Consider the following 20,131-nt stretch of genomic DNA (forward strand, 5'->3'; position numbering starts at 1 on the left):
TAAAAACGAATCTGCCTTATGTAAACTGTACTGCATGATTGTAGTGGGTTTACTAACTCGTTAGTTCTAGTAGCTACGTTAACTATGACGTTAGCTAATATGGTGACGATGTAAGTTTTGGTCACAGACAGTGGTTATGTTGTGCAATGAAGTCCACAAGCGAAGGGAAAATGTGAGAGGAGGAGAGCATGTAGATGCAAGAAGGAATTATACAACGAAAAAAGTGATCATGCTGTTTGTATGTGGCTGCTAAGAAAGTGAACTGTGATGAGGATAAACATACCTGAATTTGTCTAATAGAAACTATCGTTCTTCAGCAGTGCAGTCAACAGTAAAATCCACTGTAAAGTTCCAGTCCCCCTTAAAACCATACACCCCTCTTGGTCACACTGTCTTATGGTTGTATTTATTTTAGCAAATACAGCAAAATGCTCTGTATCCTCATTAGGAGCATAAACAATCATCTAAAAAAACGAACAAAAAAAACATAACATCCTGACCCTTGACAATCTCTGTTGTAGATACCACAGTCACCACTAAGACTGAGGAAAACAAAATTGCCACCCCAGCATTGAAATTGGCACCATGACTGAATATATGCTGCCCCTCCCACCACATACCCCAGTCAACCTCATCACTTTGTGTCTCTTGTAGAAAAACAACATTAAGCCTTTTCTGTTTTATTACTTCTAATACCCAAGCCATCTTATTCCTGTACCTTTAAAATTGAGAGAACCTACCCTCAGTACCTCCATATAGAAAAGAGAAAGAAAAAGCGTAACAAACCACAGAGAAACCAGACAAAGAAAATAAAACACCCTATGAGGGATGATCATCATAATTGTTTTAATTTTATTTTTAACCTTACCACGTTTCCCACTACCTTTTGCTGCCGTGACAGCAGTAACACATTCCCTCAAGCGAAAACGCTTCTTCACACTCAACTGGTCTAACCCCACCGTCATCTGTAACACCACAGCTGACCTCAAAAACGTATCAACATCCCAAAAATCTGCCAATTTCACAGATTTCCCAAAAGTCTGATCAAAGGACCCATTGACCTCCTCTAGATTGTAAATTGAGTCATCGCCAGCTGCTATCATATCAAAAGAGATATCCATATTCTTCTCCTGATTTTCCTCAACTGAGGCCACAGACCCCTGACTCCCCTCAGCCACATCCCTCTCAACACTCCCCACTTGCACCCCATCGTACCGGGCATCTCCTCTACTAGCTGGGAGACAAGCTCCACATGAACCCCCTCACCAGTCTGAGGAAATGTCTCCCCAGATCCATCCTTACCTCCTACAACAATATTTTTATGCTGCACATCACACGCTATGTTGCCCTCTGGTACAAGCTGCAACTCCATACCCTCAACATGGACAACTTGTTCCTCAGCAACAGGTGCTTGTGGCTGGTCTACCACTGTCGGCCCACCTCTCCCTACATCAGTGGGCCCAGGCGTTAGGAGGACCACTTGCACCCCTCCCTCCAACTTCTCCCGTTTCGGTCAAGCATGTTGCTTGTGGACACACTCAAAACACCGTTGACTTCCCGTACTAGCATAAGCCATATATAGTCTGTTGTCATTCTTGACTTTAAACTATAACTGCATAGTCTGCTCCGGTGAGTCCAAAAACATGAACAAACATTGAATAAACATAACTTTAAGAAGTACGCCATGCTCAACCATCCGATCAAAAAGATGCGCTCTTTAAGAAAAACCAAAACCGCTTTATTCATCCACGATGCAAAAACCACACCGCTTTATTCATCCACGATGCATAAGAAACATTTTCATAGCCTACCTTCTCTCCTACGGTGACCAGAAACTCCTCCACAGCGTCTGTAGCTTCAGTAATACACCTAAAGCCGTGCCAAAGTGACAGGGACGGCGTCCCCATGTGGGTCGTCATCCCTGCCAAAAGCCAGGGCAATTCAGACAAGAAAAGCAATATACTTAATTCTACCACAACAAATAAATTAAATAAACAATAACCTTAATCATGCATAGAAAAAGGAAAAGAACCAAGAAAGGGAGACAGAAAACACTCGCTCATACAATTCCCAGGATGCACCAAACACTCCCAGCATGCAGAGAGAGAGATAGAATTTCTTTGGCAAAGAAATAGCAGCAGTCATGGCTCCTTAGAACTACCATATGGACACTGTCAGCTGTCATCTCTGGCTTTACACGCACTTTCACAGAATGAAAGGGAGGATGCATCCAGCTCAGTGTCGTACACACGCTGACACACGCTGACACACGCTGACACACAATGCGTGCATATGTGTGCATGTTTGTGCATGCAAACACACATATGCGCTTGTATTGTTCAAACACGTGTTCACCACTGACTACGTCTGATAACATATTTCATTTTTCAATTCAGATCGCAAAGATTTCTACATTATTCAGAATAAATTTAATCAGCCTTATCATTGCTGTTCAAAGGAGATATGTCATCGCCGGGTATCCTTGGGGGAATCCCCCAAACTGTCGAGAAAATATGGACGCCAATGTAACCCAATATAATCAGCAATATTAACAACCGTCTCGCTCTCCCCAACAGTGGAGGAAAACTTTTATTCTAAAAGACACTGTGTATTTTTCTGTCTTAAAGGGACCCCTTTTTTCCCAGTTTGTTCCTCTGCGAGCCTCTGTGAGATGCCTGGTGTTCATCCAAAAGGATTAGTTATTTGATGCCGACAGCCAGTGCGTAGGTTTTTGCTCCAATGTTCTGGAGAGTTGTGCTGTTGTGGAGAGTGTAGCGCTCGGTCCTGTATGGAAAGGCAGAGCTCCTCTGTAATCCTTCCTTCCATCTTAATGCCAGCAGTGGGACTCTGTGTCCAACCGGCGGAGGAATACGTGTGGGAGAGCAAGGGAATCAACACTAGCTCTGGTGGAGAAAGCATTCAAATGGAACAAAAAACAGACCCACCCGCTTTCTGTTTAGTGTGGGCACACACTACATAAAAAAACAAACATTTTGGGGTCATTTAGCATTTGCTAATGCAAGAGATAAATGCAAGAGAAAGGTCCCACTTCCAGCCATCACTCTGGTTGTAATTCCGATGGTGTTCACAAGATGGCAGCAGTGTATGTGCACAGTTTCAGATGGATAACTTGAAGCTAGCAACATGACATTTGTAGTGTGAAGTTACCAGGTTCATTTGGGCAGATTGTGAAGGAGCCATTTGCTTTCATATTAAAAAAAATTCAGCAAGAATATCGTCAAATCTGTATACTTAGACTTTGATTTAGCTTTTCCAGTATTAGTAGCCATATTATAAGTTCAGCATTTGCAAAACAACCAGTTTTCATAACTTCATAACTCTGCATATTCTTATACTTTTCGTCCAAAAGGAAAAGGCATGCTCTCGCAAAAGGTTAGCGCCTACATTTTGCGACCGAGACAGGGTTTCCGGATACTCCCATAAAGCCTAGCTCATTGGCTATCTAGCTAGCTTTGTTTGATCCCGATTGGTGCTTATTTGACAAAGATAGAGTCGATCAAATGAAGTCCGGCCGCGTCATCAGCGTGCCATGAAAGCGTCGCTCTCAGACCAAATTTGGAGTCTTTAGGATATACGACACACCTAATGAAATAGTGAAGTCTGGTTACATTCTAGGATCTCTGAGGAATATATACAAACATTAATTTACTGGTTGAAACAACGTTTAGGGTTAGATTTTAACAAATTCCTTTCTTTGCAAATTGAACGACTAGAAATACAAAATCGATTGTGCATGCTATATTATCTCTCTGTTATTATCTCTGGGACCCTTTGGATGATAAATCAGAGCACTATTTCAGAATGTAAGTACACATTTCACCTTCAGAGGTGAATTTATCAAACCTATTGCAGTGAAAAACGTTTTGTTGTTGGGAGCTCTCGTCAAACAATAGCATGGCATTTCTTCGCAGTAATAGCTACTGTAAATTGGACAGTATTAACAAGAATTTAAGCTTTCAGACGATTTAAGACACTTATATGAACCGACATTTGTTGTTTCTCTAAAATCTGCTATGTTGACATAAGGCTCTGCATTGATTACAACTGTCCCGTTAACGGGACGCCTATCACTAATAAGTTTTTAAGTAGGCCTATTTCTTCTTCTGAACTTCTTTTCTAATACAAGATGCATTGATAATGCATTGAAGTTGTGTGTGAGTGTGTCCACCCTGAGCACAGGCAATGTGCAAGAGGCCTTTGTGTGTGTGTGGGGGCATGGGTGGGTGTGTGCATGTGTGTGTGTGCAGAGTGGACTGAGAGTGACTAAGACCAACCTGTACATAAATCCGAGACACTCCATTTAGTATGATATGTTACATTTCTTACGGTATGTATTAATTGTGTATCTCCATCATCCATTTCGTATGATACTGTATGTAATTAATCACAATTCGTATGATATGTTACAAATTTGATAAATGTCCAACATGTTAAAAATTTGCTCAAATGTATAATATGTTACGAATTAGTCAAAGTATGTTGTGGCTAACATTAGCTAGGTAGCTAGCTGGCTAACATTAGCTAGGCTGGGTGAGGGTTCGGGTTAAGATTGGAGTTAGGGTTAGGGGAAGGGTTAGCTAAAATAGTTAAGGTTAGGGGAAGGGTTGGCTAAAATGGTTAGGGTTAGGGGAAGGGTTAGCTAGCATGCTAAGTAGTTGCAAAGTAGCTAAAAAGTAGTTGAAAAGTTGCTTAGTAGCTAAAATGCATAAGTTTGCATAATGAGATTCGTTCACACAACCTTTGCATTGCTAGATCTTCACATTATACACCTACCCATCCAGCCCAACCAACCAACCCCCCTCCTTTATTTTTTTTGTAATATACACTATACATACAAAAGTGTGCAGACATCCTTTCAAATTGATAGATTTGGCTATTTCAGCCACACCCGTTGCTGACAGGTGTATAAAATTGAGCACACAGCCATGCATTCTCCATAGACACACATTGGCAGTAGAATGGCCTTACTGAAGAGCTCGGTGACTTTCAATGTGACACTGTAATAGGATGCCACCTTTCCAACAAGTCAGTTCATAAAATTTCTGCCCTAACCCGGTCAACTGTAAGTGCTGTTATTGTGAAGTGGAAACATCTAGGAACAACAACGGCAAGCTCACAGAACTCGAATGCCAAGTGCTGAAGCGTGTAGCACGTAGAAATTGTATGTCCTCTGTTGCAACACTCCCTAACAAGTTCCAAACTGCCTCTGGAAGCAACATCAGAACAATAACTGTTCATCGGGATCTTCATGAAATGGGTTTCCATGGCCGAGCAACCACACACAAGCCTAAGATCACCATGCACAATGCCAAGCATTGGCTGGAGTGATGTAAAGCACGCTGCCATTGGATTCTGGTGCAGTGGAAACGCGTTCTTGGGAGTGATCACCATCTGTCAGTCCGACGGACAAATCTGGGTTTGGCAGATGCCAGGAGAACGCTACCTGCCCCAATACATAGTGCCAACTGTAAAGTTTGGTGGAGGAGGAATAGGCTATTTTCATAGTTCAGGTTTTTCATGGTTCAGGTTTCTTAGTTCCAGTGAAGGGAAATCTAGGGACATTCTAGATGATTCTATGCTTCCAACTTTGTGGCAACAATTTGAGGAAGGCCCTTTCCTGTTTCAGCATGACAATGACCCGTGCACTAAATGAGGTCCATACAGAAATGGTTTGTTGGGATCGGTGTGGAAGAACTTGACTGGCCTGCATAGAGCCCTGTCCTCAACGCCATCGAACACCTTTGGGATGAATCGGAACACTGACTGCGAGCCAGGCCTAATCACCCAACATCAGTGCCCGGCCTCTCTAATGCCCTTGTGGCTGAGTGGAAGCTAGTCCATGCAGCAATGTTCCAACATCTAGTGGAGAGACTTCCAAGAAGAGGGATGAAGTTTTAGCAGCAAAGGGGCGACCAACTCCACATTAATGCCCATGATTTTGGAATTAGATGTTTGACGAGCAGGTGTCAACATACTTTGTCATGTAATGTATCATACTAATTTTAGTGTACAGGATTTACATTCAATATGTTACGTCTAGTCTATGTGACCAGGCTGATAATGTAACAGTGGTCCAGCAAATACAAAAAGATTGATCTCTATAGATCGTCCTGCCAGCAAGCCCAGTTGTCCGGCCAGCAAGCCCAGTTGATTGGTGTTTATTCTGACAATAGACACAAGACAGCATATTAGACGTGCAGGACAACAGTATGTTGATGGCGGTAGATTTGTGATTCGTCTGTTAGCATGGAAACAACTGTGACTTACCAGGGTGCAACGTGCCCATTACAATTAGAACATGCTGGCTAACTCTTACAGCAATAGCAATCAAAAGCACATCCCAGGATGCCCCCATTGTCTTACGGGTATCGTACACATATGTATACACATCAGGACATGGACATAGTGAACTAGTACTCATTTCAAATATGAAAATATAATAAATTATTTCAGAACGTGACCTACCGTTTGCATGTCAATATCAGACTGCAAAGTATTTACGTTCGCGATCTGCAAGCGTAGCCAATGACATGACATCGTATTGACACCTGACTTCAACCAACCAATTAGAATACATAATTATAAAATACACATTTCTGCAGCGGCAGGTGGAAACAATTCTCCCCTGCTGAATTCAACTTGCACACTATAAACAAAATGAGGAATGTAATACCCTGCACGTTAAAACACCCACATACAATCAATACAAGACAAAATAAAAAAATAATAATATTATATATACAGTACCAAACAAAAATGTTTGGACACACCTACTCATTCAAGGGTATTTCTTTATTTTGACTATTTTCTACATTGTAGAATAATAGTGAAGACATCAAAACTATGAAATAACACAAAAAAGTGTTAAACAAATCAAAATAATTTTATATTTGAGATTCTTCAAAGTATCCACCCTTTACCTTGATGACAGCGTTGCACAGTCTTGGCATTCTCTCAACCAGCTTCATGAGGAATGCTTTTCCAACAGTTTTGAAAGAGTTCCCACATATGCTAACCACTTGTTGGCTGCTTTTCCTTCACTCTGCGGTCCAATTTATCCCCAACCATCTCAATCTGGTTGATGTCGGGTGATTGTGGAGGCCAGGTCATTTGATGCAGCACTCCATCACTCTCCTTCTTGGTCAAATAGCCTTTACACAGTCTGAAGGTGTGTTTTTGGGTCATTGTCCTGTTGATTAAAAAAATGATAGTCCCCCTAAGTGCAAACTAGATGGGATGACGTATCACTGCAGAATGCTGTGGTAGCCATGCTGCTTAAGTGTGCCTTAAATTCTAAATAAATCACTAACAGTGTCACCAGAAAAGCACCCCCACACCATCACACCTCCTCCTCCATGTTTCACGGTGGGAACCACACATGCTGAGATCATTTGTTCACCTACTTTGCGTCTCACAAAGACACGGTGGTTGGAACCAAAAATCTCTAATTTGGACTCATCAGACCAAAGGACAGATTTCCACTGGTCTAATGTCCATTGCTTGTGTTTCTTAGCCCAAGCAAGTCACTTCTTCTTATTGGTGTCCTTCAGAAGTGGTTTATTTGCAGCAATTAGTCATGAAGGCCTGAGGTCTCCTCTGAACAGTTGATGTTGAGATGTGTCTGTTACTTGAACTCTGAAGGATTTATTTGGGCTGCAATTTCTGAGGTGCAGTTAACTCTAATGAACTTATCCTCTGCAGCAGAGGTAACTCTGGGTCTTCCTTTCCTGTGGTAGTCCTCATGAGAGCAAGTTTCATCATAGCGCTTGATGGTTTTTGCAACTGCACTTGAAGAAACTTTCAAAGTTCTTAAAATTTTTCGCATTGACTGACCTTCATGTCTTAATGTAATGATGGACTGTCATTTCTCTTTGCTTATTTGAGCTGTTCTTGCCATAATATGGAGTTGGTCTTTTACCAAATAGGGGTAACTTCTGTATACCACCCCTACCTGGTCACAACACAACTGATTGGCTAAAACGCATTAAGAAGGAAATAAATTACACAAATAAACTTTTAACAAGGGACACCTGTTAATTGAAATGTGTTCCAGGTGACAACCTCATGAAACTGACTGTGAGAATGCCAAGGCAAAGGGTGGCTACTTTGAAGAATCAAAATATATTTTCAAGTCAAATTTGTATTTGTCAAGTGCCGAAAACAGTGAAATGCTTACTCACAAGCCCTTAACCAACAATGCAGTTAAGAAAATACCAACACAAAAAAGTAAGAGATAAGAATAACAAGTAATTAAAGAGCAACAGTAAATAACAATAGCGTGGCTATATACAAGGGGTACCGGTACAGAGTCAATGTGCGGGGGCACCGGTGTCGAGGTAATTGAGGTAACATGTACTGTACATGTAGGTCGGGTTTTTATAGTGACTATACATAGATAGCAGAAGCGTAGAAGAGGCGGGGGGGGGGGCAATGCAAATAGTCTGAGGAGCCTATTGATTAGCTGTTTGGGAGTCTTAAGGCTTGGGGCTAGACGCTGTTTAGAAGCGTCTTGGACCTAGACTTGGCACGCCGGTACCGCTTGCCGTGCGGGAGCAGAGAGAACAGTCTATGACTAGGGTGGCCTTGTATAGAAGTCCTGGATGGCACAAAGCTTAGCCCCTGTGATGTACTGGGGCGTACGCACTACACTCTGTACTAGCTTGCAGTCGGAGTCCGAACAGTTGCCATACCAGGCAGTGACCCAACCCGTCAATATACTTTTGCTTTGTTTACAGTTTTTTTTAAATACTACATGATTCCATAGTTTTGATGCCTTCACTATTATTCTACAATGTAGAAAATAGTAACAATTAAGAAAAACCCTTGAATGAGTAGGTGTGTCCATTCCTTTGACTGGTACTGTACACACAGTGTCTTAGGAAACCCCTTTACTTGATCTATCTGTACTTTGTTTCCGATCATCTTTGCCTCGATCCTGACTAGTCTCCCAGTCCCTGCCTCAGAAAAACATCTCCACTAGATGATGCTGCCATCACCATGCTTTGCCGTAGGGATGGAGCCAGGTGTCCTCCAGACGTGACGCTTAGGCATTCAGGCCAAAAAAATGTCATCTTGGTTTCATCAGACCAGAGAATCTTGTTCATCAAGGTCTGAGAGTCTTTGGGTGCCTTTTGGCAAACTCCAAGCGGGCTGTCATGTGTAACGTGTACGCTGGGAGTCGGGAAGCAAGTACAGGGAGTGAATAAATTTAATAAATGAACGAAATTGGACAAAACAAGAAACACGAGCAGCGTACAGACATGAAACAGAAACATTTATAATAACACCTGGGGAAGGAACCAAAGGGAGTGACAGATATAGGGAAGGTAATCAGGGAGGTGATGAAGTCCAGGTGAGTCTGATGAGGCGTTGGTGCGCGTAACGATGGTGACAGCTGTGCGTAACAATGATACAGGCTGGTGACCTTGACCTAGAGTGTACGTGACAGTCATGTGCCTTTTTCCTGAGGACTGGCTTCCTTCTGGCCACTCTACCGTAAAGGCCTGATTGGTAGAGTGCTGCAGAGATCAAATCAAATCAAAGTATATTTGTCCCGTGCGCCGAATACAACGGGTGTAGACCTTACAGTGAAATGCTTATTTACAGGCTCTAACCAATGGTGCGAGAAAAAAAGATGTGTGTGTGTGTGTGTGTGTGTGTGTAGGTAAGTAAAGAAATAAAACATTTGACAAAAGAGTAGCAAGGCTATATACAGACACCTTTTTAGTCAGGCTTATTGAGGTAGTATGTACATGTAGGTATCGTTAAAGTGACTATGCATATATGATGAACAGAGAGTAGCAGAAGTGTAGAAAGAGCGGTTGGCGGGTGATGGGACACAATGCAGATAGCCCGGTTAGCCAATGTGCGGGAGCACTAGTTGGTCGGGCCAATTTAGGTAGTATGTACATGAATGTATAGTTAAAGTGACTATGCATATAAGATAAACAGAGAGGAGCAGCAGCGAAAAAGAGGGGTTGGGTTGGCACACAATGCAAATAGTCCGGGTAACTATTTGGTTACCTGTTCAGGAGTCTTGTGGTTTGGGGGTAAAAACTGTTGAGAAGCCTTTTTGTCCTAGACTTCCCAGTACCGCTTGCCATGCGGTAGTAGAGAGAACAGTCTATGACTGGGGTGGCTGGGGTCTTTGACAATTTTTAGGCCTTCCTCTGACACCGCCTGGTGTAGAGGTCCTGGATGGCAGGCAGCTTTGCCCCAGTGATGTACTGGGCCGTACGCACTACCCTCTGAAGTGCCTTGCGGTCGGAGGTCGAGCAATTGCCGTACCAGGCAGTGATGGTTGTCCTTCTGGAAGGTGATGTACTGGGCCGTACGCACTACCCTCTGAAGTGCCTTGCGGTCGGAGGCCAAGCAATTGCCATACCAGGCAGTGATGGTTGTCCTTCTGGAAGGTTCTCCCATCTCCACAGAGGATCTCTAGAGCTCTGTCAGAGTGACCATCAGGTTCCTGGTCAGCTCCCTGACCAAGGCCCTTCTCCCCCGATTGCTAAGTTTGGCCGGGCGGCCAGCTCTAGGAAGAGTCTTGGTGGTTCCAAACTTCTTCCATTTAAGAATGATGGAGGCCAATGTGTTCCTGGGGACCTTCTATGCTGCAGAAATGTTTTGGTACCCTTCCCCAGATCTGTGCCTCGACACAATCCTGTCTCAGAGCTCTACGGACAATTCCTTTGACCTAAACTCAATTTCGAGTCTCATAACAAAAGGTCTGAATACGTACAGTATGTAAATAAATACATTCTGTTTTGTTTGTTTTTTTTGTTTTTTTTATATATATATTTTACATTTCGCTTTGTCATTATGGGGCGTTGTGTGTAGATTGCTGAGGAAATCTTTTTATTTAATCCATTTTAGATTAAGGCTGTAACGTACATTTTTTGGGGAAAAAGTCAAGGGGTCTGAATACTTTCCAAAGGCACCATACTGTATGTATTAACCACGAGTCACATCAGCACAAACATGTGGCTAAAAAGTATCTCCAAGACACAGAAGGAAGCACACATGACACACCTGAATATATCAAGAACCCAACTGAACAGTTGAGCCTAAAACGTTTACATAGCAGCTTAAGTGTCAGGCTGTGCGTAACTGGTGCATGGAATCAAGCGCAGGAGAGCAGAGATGAGTGTACAAGGTAGTTTATTCCACGAACTGCACCAGTATAAAACAAATACTAAAGGTGCGTGAAAATACCGGTCAACTCGTAAATAACGGGCATAAAAACGAACCCGGCAAACAATACCATCCATAAAGATACAACCTGAACATAATAAACAAACACGCACACCAACAGAGTGTTAAATAATGAACATGTAATTGGGGAATAGAAACCAGGTGTGTAGAAAACAAAGACAAAACAAATGGAAAATGAAAAGTGGATCGTCGATGGCTAGAAAGCCGGTGACGTCGACCGCCGAACTCCACCCCAAACAAGGAGAGGACATTGAGACAGTAAAGAATGCTGATAATTTGCAGTTATAGTAGTCCAAATAGTAATTTATGTAGCATTTATATATAGTAATTTTGGTCATTTTTGCTGCTTCTTATTTTTGGTGCACTTATTTTTTATTAATTTCGTTTTCAGATCACTTTATCAATATATGTTTTCAAATATCTGAAATGTACTGATGCACTGTATATGTGTGGCACTTTGAAATGGTGTCCTCTGTCTGTATGAATAACTGTTGCTGCTACTCTTCTACTGTCCCGAGACTCTTGAGTAAATGTAACCTTTATTTAACTAGGCAAGTCAGTTAAGAACAAATTCTTATTTACAATGACTGCCTACCAGGGAACAGTGGGTTAACTGCCTTTGTTCAGGGGCAGAATGACAGATTTTTTACCTTGTCAGCTCAAGAATTCAATCCAGCAACCTTTCGGCTACTGGCCCAACACTCTAACCACTAGGCTACCTGCCACCCCAGATGGGTTAGGTTTGTATTGAAAATCTGCCGCGATATAATAACTTCACTTCCTTCCCACTGAGTCGACATAATTGCATCTTCCTGAGCTTTCCATTACCCCTATTTAAAATGCGCCGTCATCATTTCTTGAGCGACTTATTGTTTATTTGTCTTCTCGTCTCTTTCACAGCAGCGCCGTGTGGCTCCAATTAAGACGGCAAGGCCGGAACTAACCCCGTCGTAATTTCATCTGATCCAACACTCTTGACAGTATATATTCCATTTTTGATCTTTCCGGATTGCATTCTTAGATTTGACCCTATACACTGAAAACATTAAAAACCCTTTCCTTGACATAGACTGACCAGGTGAATCCAGGTGAAAACTATGATGTTCAATCCACTGCAATCAGAAGGAGAGGAGACAGGTAAAAGAGGGATTTTAAGCCTTGAGAGAGGAGAGAAAAATGTCCTGTGTTTATCAAGAATGGTCCACCACCCAAAGGACATCCAGCCAACTCGACACAACTGTGGGAAGCATTGGAGTCAACATGGGCCAGCATCCCCGTGGAATGGTTCCGACACCTTGTTGAGTCCATGACCCGACGAATTGAGGCAGTTCTTAGGTCAAAGAGGGGTTATTAATGTTTGGTAAACTCAGTGCACAACGTTATTATTGTTTGAGAAGTTTCAAAGAGACAATGGAATGACATTTAGTTATTGGCCAGATGGGACTTGTTTGCAGGCTAGCTATAACCCCCTCTGGGCAGCCACTGCATAGGCACTGACTCCACGGCATTTCATTATTCCAATGAGTTATATGACAGGAGATAAGAGAGGCTCACATAAACATGAAGGCTGTTTATGGATGGGGATTGTTTACTGTAAGCCATTTCTCTAGACGATTTCTGCTTCTTTTAGTTTCCGTCTTTAGCCTGTTTTCCTGAGTAGGAAGGATGCTACCAAAGAGCCATGCGGAGCCCCCCGAAAAGCAACAGGACTTTACTTTTTATGCCACTTGTATTGACTTAGAAATTTACAGGAAAGTAATATCCTGCCCTATTAATATTTCATCCCCGTTTAATTGCTCTCATTACCTCGAGATTGCTCTGAGCTCTGTCTATAATTATTTCATGCGATAATGAATCCCTTTTTTCGACTGTACGCATGCAACAATCCGCAGTATAGTATTCAAAGTCCCCTTGAATGCCCTATGTGAAGCACCTCAACAAAGACATGGCTTAACAAACAGAAAAAAAACATTAGAAAGTGGGCCAACAACACTCATGCTCAATTTGTTGTTCACAAAAGCCCCAGAAGAATCCCAATAGAGAACTCCATTGATCTTCTCAAGGCAACTAACTTCCACTCCATTGAAAGCCATTTACAAAACTATGACGGTTAGATGACCTTGGGAGACATGCTGTGCCAACAGAAGTCAATAGATAATGCGACATAATAACAACAGTGTCTCTGTAGTGAAATCTCTCTGTGCTTTTAGCTCAATCTCTAATCTACATGAAAAAAAGGTTATGTAACACTTATTAAAAAGATTAAAATAAATGTTGCTTCCCCCCTTTTGATTAGTTTAAAGGCTAGGGCACACTGGATAAGATCTGCCTTTTATCGTGCTTCACTAAAAAGCCCAGTGAATTTGATACTCTCTGAACTAACGATCGTATAATCTTTTATTAAACAGCTTTGGCAATACAAAATCCAAAGCAGAAGTGGGATTGAAACTATTTTACAAAATATTCTACGAGTTTGATATATTGTGGGCTGAGTAGTGTTGCACCATTACATTGACATTCATAACAGTAGGAGTAGAAGTAATGTATCTTATTTCATAGCAGTAGCAAGACCGCAATCATCATCATTGCCACCGCCACCACCATGACCATTGCCACCACCCAAAATACTGTAATGTTCTGAAATGTGCAGTATGTAAGAGAAGGAAATATCTCTGTCGATCCCTTTCTCCATTCCTCTGTCCATCTCTGCCTCTCTGGGTCTGTGTGTCCCTCTGGTCCTCTTTCTCTTTGTCTATGATCTTCACTGACTCTTTTTAGGCATAAATGTGATTCCTGCGTGTGTGAGCCTGCGGGCTTCGTGTACTGTAGGAGGACGTGGGATGCTGTCTGACACACACTGATAAGAGCAGTCGCCTCTCCTGGTCCTACTCAAACAGAGAAAATGGGGAGAAAGAGAGAGCGGGAGAAAGAGAAAGGCAGAGAAAACGAGAGAGGCAGAGAAAGAGGACCAGAGAAAGCAGAGAAAGCAAGCGAGCGAGAGAGAGCGGGAAAGAGTGGGAGAGAGCATGAGAGAGAGTGAGGCAGAGACAGAGAGAGCGGGAGAGAGTGGGAGAGAGAGCGAGGCAGAGAGAGCGAGAGAGGCAGAGAAAGTGCACGAGAGAGAGAGAGAGTGGGAGAGAGAGGCAGAGAAAGCGAGAGAAAGCAAAAGAGCTGGAGAGAGGCGGAGATAGCAAGAGAGAATGAGAGAGAGGAGAGCAGGAGAGAGAGGCAGAGAAAGCGAGAGAAAGCAAAAGAGCGGGAGAGAGGCGGAGATAGGAAGAGAGAATGAGAGAGAGAGGAGAGCAGGAGAGAGAGGCAGAGAAAGCGACAGAGCAAGAAAAAGGGAGAGAGAGAGGGAGAGTGACACTACTGTAGTATCCACTGTAGTGTACTGTATTATTTACAGTTGACTATAGTATAAATACTGTAGTAACAAAATACTAGTAGTATACTGTAATATATTTGGGGACATTACTGTTTTACTATCTTTGACATAGAAGTTGGGGGGTGTTCTCATTATGAAAACATACAAAAAATATCCCCTTTTCTATAACCTGTAGATGGGTAGGACTGGTTTCTGAACAAAGACCTCAGACCTGCTCTTTTCTATAACCTGTTGAGTAACACAATATACTGTATGGTCTACACTTGGCATGTCGTTTTTTTTGTGTGTTTTTCCTGAATGTAGTGTTTTTTAGAGAGAGAGAGAGAGAGAGAGAGAGAGAGAGAGAGAGAGAGAGAGAGAGAGAGAGAGAGAGAGAGAGAGAGAGAGAGAGAGAGAGAGAGAGAGAGAGAGAGAGAGAGAGAGAGAGAGAGAGAGAGAGAGAGAGAGAGAGAGAGAGAGAGAGAGAGAGAGAGAGAGAGAGAGAGAGATGGTTATAGTAAGTGCTGGGCAGGAGTCATATGATGAGGATTGGACAATGAGCTACGTCAAAACAACATTGAATACAGTGTTAAATGATGGTGACTATTTGCAATGTTGTGGAGTGCTATATTCAGAGATGTTGATGAAGAGGAGGATGAGGGGCTGGGGTTCGTGGGTGTTGTCTCACTCATTCACAGGTGCAATTGACACCACAGCAGCAGGAATAGACCTGGTTAGTTGTTAGTTGGTGAATAAGACTGCCCTGTTATCAGTGATATCTCACTCTGTCTCTCTCCCTCCTCTCTCTCTTCCCTTCATATCTCTCCCTCCCTTTCCCATGCTGCCCCCTCTCTATCTCTCGCATCTCTTTTTACAAACAGCCGTGCTTATATTGATTGCCTCGGGCGGGTAGCTTCTTCTCACACTCTTACCACTTGGAACACAACAAACGCCTCTCCCAGAGAGATTTAGAACCTGTTTTTGTCGGACAGCATTTCTTAGCCTGTGTTTAATGCTCCTAATTTTCTAAGTCATTCATTAGAGCAGGTGCAGCATCAGGGGAAGTCTACTGACTATCTGAGCTGCCAGATGGGCCAACTACAGCTGACCGCTCAGCCAGGGAGACCGGGGGGACTGAGATGGGCGGAGGGGGACTGGCAGGTACAGTGTGGGGGTCAGCCTGGGCAGATGCTCCCTGAGACACAGAGCTCTCTGTCTCATCCCATTACCTGTGACTATGGCCCAATAGGGAGGCTAGATTGGAATGAAGATGTGTCCGTCTTGATTTACAGTGGGGAGAACAAGTATTTGATACACTGCCGATTTTGCAGGTTTTCCTACTTACAAAGCATGTAGAGGTCTGTAATTTTTTATCATAGGTACACTTCAGTTGTGAGAGACGGAAACTAAAACAAAATTCCAGAAAATCACATTGTATGATTTTTAACTAGCCAGTCTCCAGACCTGAACCCAATAGAAAATCTTTGGAGGGAGCTGAAAGTCCGTATTGCCCAGCGACAGCCCCGAAACATGAAGGATCTGGAGAAGGTCTGTATGGAGGAGTGGGCCAAAATCCCTGCTGCAGTGTGTGCAAACCTGGTCAAGAACTACAGTTTCTGTACTAAATATTATAAGTTCTGCTTTTCTGATGTATCAAATACTTATGTCATGCAATAAAATTCTAATTAATTACTTAAAAATCATACAATGTGATTTTCTGTTTTTTTTGTTTTAGATTCCGTCTCTCACAGTTGAAGTGTACCCATGATAAAAATGACAGACCTCTACATGCTTTGTAAGTAGGAAATCCTGCAAAATCGCCAGTGTATCAAATACTTGTTCTCCCCACTGTATGTCTTGTTCCCAGTGCAAAATGGGTGTGTGCGTGTGTGTTTGCATGTATGTGTAGTCTGTGTGTGCGTGCATGTTTGTGCATGCTAGTGCACCTGTGTGTCTTCATGCCTATTTAACTGCTCTGCCAATATACTCTAACTTATATTGCCCCTTGCATGACTGCGCTGGCATTTGAGAGGGCCTCTCTCTCTCCCTGCAGCCTGTTATTGCCCTGAGTATTCTCCCCTGAGAGATTTGGTCATGAAGCCTGCTGATCTGTGGCAATGTGATCTATGGTGCTCGGGAGATAAAGGCTATTACCACATTGCAGGCATGCCAGGGACTTTTCTCTATTGGACCAAGGAAGGATCCAAATGATGGCCTGAACAATTGAGTTGTCAATGGTTTATATATTTAATTTCGATTCCTAATTGTGGAGAAGGTAAAAGTAATCCCGTCATATGTCTTCCCAAAAGGGCAAATCATTTCCCCTGAAATGCAATCTCACCGCTGCGTTAGAAGGAAGGAATCCTTTGCCATGTCACACCAAAGAAACCTTTGAGTAGGTGGACGGAGAATTAGCTGATGAGGTTAATTAAGCAGACAATAGAGGATCAATCTCGTTGTGTCACCAACAGCTATTATTCTTTTCATCTTTTTAATGGGACCTTGCTCCTCAAAGTCATAGGAAACTTGGCGGCGGAAGACAGAAGACCTGGTTTGTGAATGAGGAAGCTCTGGGGTAATTTAAAAATGTAATGCTTTGCATCTATTACAGTATGTTACTTGACGATGGGAGTCCCTCGAATCTCTCAATCAATCAGAGAAGATTGCAGCTGGCAGGCATCGCTGCTACGAAAAACAGGTGGGGAGGATGTGGGTGGGTGGATGGGGACTGAAGGGGGAATGGTTTGGGGTTATCTTTGTTGTGCATTTCTTTGATTGTTTTTGTACCTATAACCCCCTGTCTGAAAAAAATACACAAAACCAAATAAAAAGTTCTGGGGTTATTAAAATGAGAGAAAGAGACAGGGCTATGCAAAGGTGAGGGAGAGAGAGTGTTTTCTTTTCTCTTAGTTAGAATATGCTGATCTTTAGCCCAGGCTGTCACTTTTGATAAATGAGATCAGTGTTGCCCGAGAAACCATGCAGCCATGCGGGAAGAATTAAAATGGCACTGCAGCAGAAAAAAGGCGACACATCACAAGAGCGGAGCCTTACAGGGCGTGATGTTGTGTGTGTGTCTGTGTGTATGTGCGTGCGTGCGGGCATCTGTCTGTCTGTCTCGCTGTATCTGTCTGCCTTCCTGTGTGTCTGTAGCAGGATGCTCCATTTAACAAGCCGAGTGAACCACAGCTCTCCACTCCCTCCGCAATTCCCACCCTACCATGTACCCCTGCCATTTAGTCCTTCAGGCCCTCCTTCCCGGCCCAAATCACTGACATTTCCCCTAAACACAACCGTCTCCATCAACTTGGTAGTTCCCTCTCTAAAGTGCACACTCAGAACAGACGTCTTTGTAGACTCATGCAACCCTCCATTCAGGAAGGGGATAGGGGAGAGGAGATATCTGTTCTGAAAGCTACTTAGAGCCCGTTCACTAAACCGCTAGCAGAAGGATGCTAATAGGCACCCGGTCTTGAAGATGAAATAAAGTATCAGTCCTGATCCAGCTTCTGCAGACAAAGACTCAACACCCAGATCGAGACGTTTACACTGGATCACTCTGTCTGCAAGGTGACAGAGATGGGATTGTCACATGCAGCCAGGCAGAACTCTCCCAATCCGATATCTTCATCTGACTAGAACTATGCAGCACACAATATTAACATGCACAGACAATCCAATATCTCAATCTCACTAGAAAACATATGGTATACAATCTGAACATACAGCATATGTACAGGCAGGCACTGTCAAAGTAAATGTGTGGGTGAATATATAAATCTCAGCCACACGTTCTTCCCTGTAGGCTATGTTATGATCATATATATAAGGGAAGATGTGTTGTACCTGCCTGCGATACCAATTATAGAACTGCAAGTACCCACGTCTGAATGTGATGCGGAGGCTTGATAATTATCTGGGTCGGAAACATCTCACCTACAGCCGAGCCTCTTAATGAGAGAGATACCTGCTAAAACAATGCAAGAAACCGGTAGGAGTATCATATCCATGGAAATATGAATCATGGTTTATTTTCCGAGAAGTGTACGACAATCTATTTTCCCCTGAGTAAATTATGATTTGACAATAACAATGAATAATACAAGAATGATAAGAAACGAGCGAGCTTCTTCGATACAACCAACATTCGATTTGAAGAGTTCACAGTACAGTTGAAATCCTTTGACTAATAAGGGTTTGATTTGATTTGTTATACAATGGATAACACCAGAATTAGCACAAATTAGTCGTCATGTTGTCGTGGCCTCTGTGCTACCAACATTCTATCCAGGCGCCATGTGTTCCTCTCCTTTTCCTCAGGCAACTGATTAGCCCATATTGTAAGCAGACATTTGAACCTCTGTGATAATGTTCTGATGCACCTGCCAGTGGGTGAGCATGTTAGAAGCTAGACCTGTGATGATTTTTTTGCCGGTCTAATTATAAACCCTTGTCAGAAATCGGGAGTTCCGGGATGCGAAATCTCAACCCCCGCAAAGGGAAACTCTCAGCGCCCCCCCCCATTTTTTGTAATAGTATTTATTTATATTTTTACCTTCATTTAACTAGGCAGGTCAGTTAAAGAACAAATTCTTGTTTACAATGACGGCCTAGGAGCAGTGGGTTAACTGCCTTGTTCAGGGGCAGAACAACAGACTTCTACCTTGTCAGCTCAGGGATTCGATCTAGCAACCTTTCAGTTACTGGCCCAACGCTCTAACCATTATGCTACCTGCCGCCCCTGTTTATAAGGTATAAACAGCCCACGCTAGATGAGGCCACGCAAAAATACTTAAATAAATATTAGTAAATGGTTAATATGGACCTATATTAAACATCTATGAATGGGTTATGATCAATATGAATACACATTTTACTAATCCATGTTCAACTGTCTGACTCAATCAGAACCTAAATATGAATGTATTTTACTCCAATGTTTGTAAACAAGGTAAATGTAAGCAAAAACGATATAGTCTTAAAAATGGTTCAAACTATAATTTTGATATCATGGACGGTCAATCTTTGCGTCCATAGCTCTGTCTTTGAACTTGAGAGTGATTACATTTCTCCAGACCCATCCCTCAGCTTTTTACTGAAACAGGGGCGGGGATTTGCTTTGTTATTGTTTCAACTGCTGATTTCCACTTTAAAGTGAAGCGTGCTCTCTTATCCATCCTTACAGCTTTGCCGTTTCTCTATTCACCGGGCCAATGATTAGCCACCTCCATTTTCTGGAGATCAAAAGCCCCAGAGATGCTTTGTGTTACCAAAGGTCTTTGAATTCTGCCGCAAGTCGACATAATTACAAATGTGGTTCAAATCAATTGATGCAACAAAAAAAAATCCTGCTTTATAGCATACGCTACTTTATATGGAAATCCTTGCAAGATAATATACAGGTAATTGCCAAAATAAATGAAACACTTGAGTAAATGAGGGATACAAAGTATATTGAAATGGGTGCATGGTTAAGGTCCACTCAACCCTTTCGAGGGCAAGGTGAACAACAATAAACACACAGTCATCCTGAGA

General features: G+C 42.6%; 1 protein-coding gene across 4 annotated transcripts in view; it reads left to right on the plus strand.

Moving 5' to 3' along the window:
* The window catches only part of LOC139415293 (leucine-rich repeat and fibronectin type-III domain-containing protein 2-like), a 65,567-nt gene that overhangs the window by 12,901 nt on the left and 32,535 nt on the right, over nucleotides 1–20,131 (plus strand). The window contains exon 1 of one of the 4 annotated variants that reach the window (XM_071163315.1): nucleotides 15,731–15,757. The exons of 1 other annotated variant lie outside the window; for it this stretch is intronic. The gene's annotated coding sequence lies outside the window, so the exon portion shown is untranslated. Of the gene's footprint in view, nucleotides 1–15,730; nucleotides 15,758–16,331; nucleotides 16,392–17,271; nucleotides 17,295–20,131 lie in introns of those variants that run through there. 2 more of the 4 variants (XM_071163314.1, XM_071163316.1) reach the window with 2 other exon arrangements.

This window comes from Oncorhynchus clarkii, chromosome 8, assembly GCF_045791955.1.
Source record: "Oncorhynchus clarkii lewisi isolate Uvic-CL-2024 chromosome 8, UVic_Ocla_1.0, whole genome shotgun sequence".
In the NCBI taxonomy this organism is placed as follows: Eukaryota; Metazoa; Chordata; class Actinopteri; order Salmoniformes; family Salmonidae; genus Oncorhynchus; species Oncorhynchus clarkii.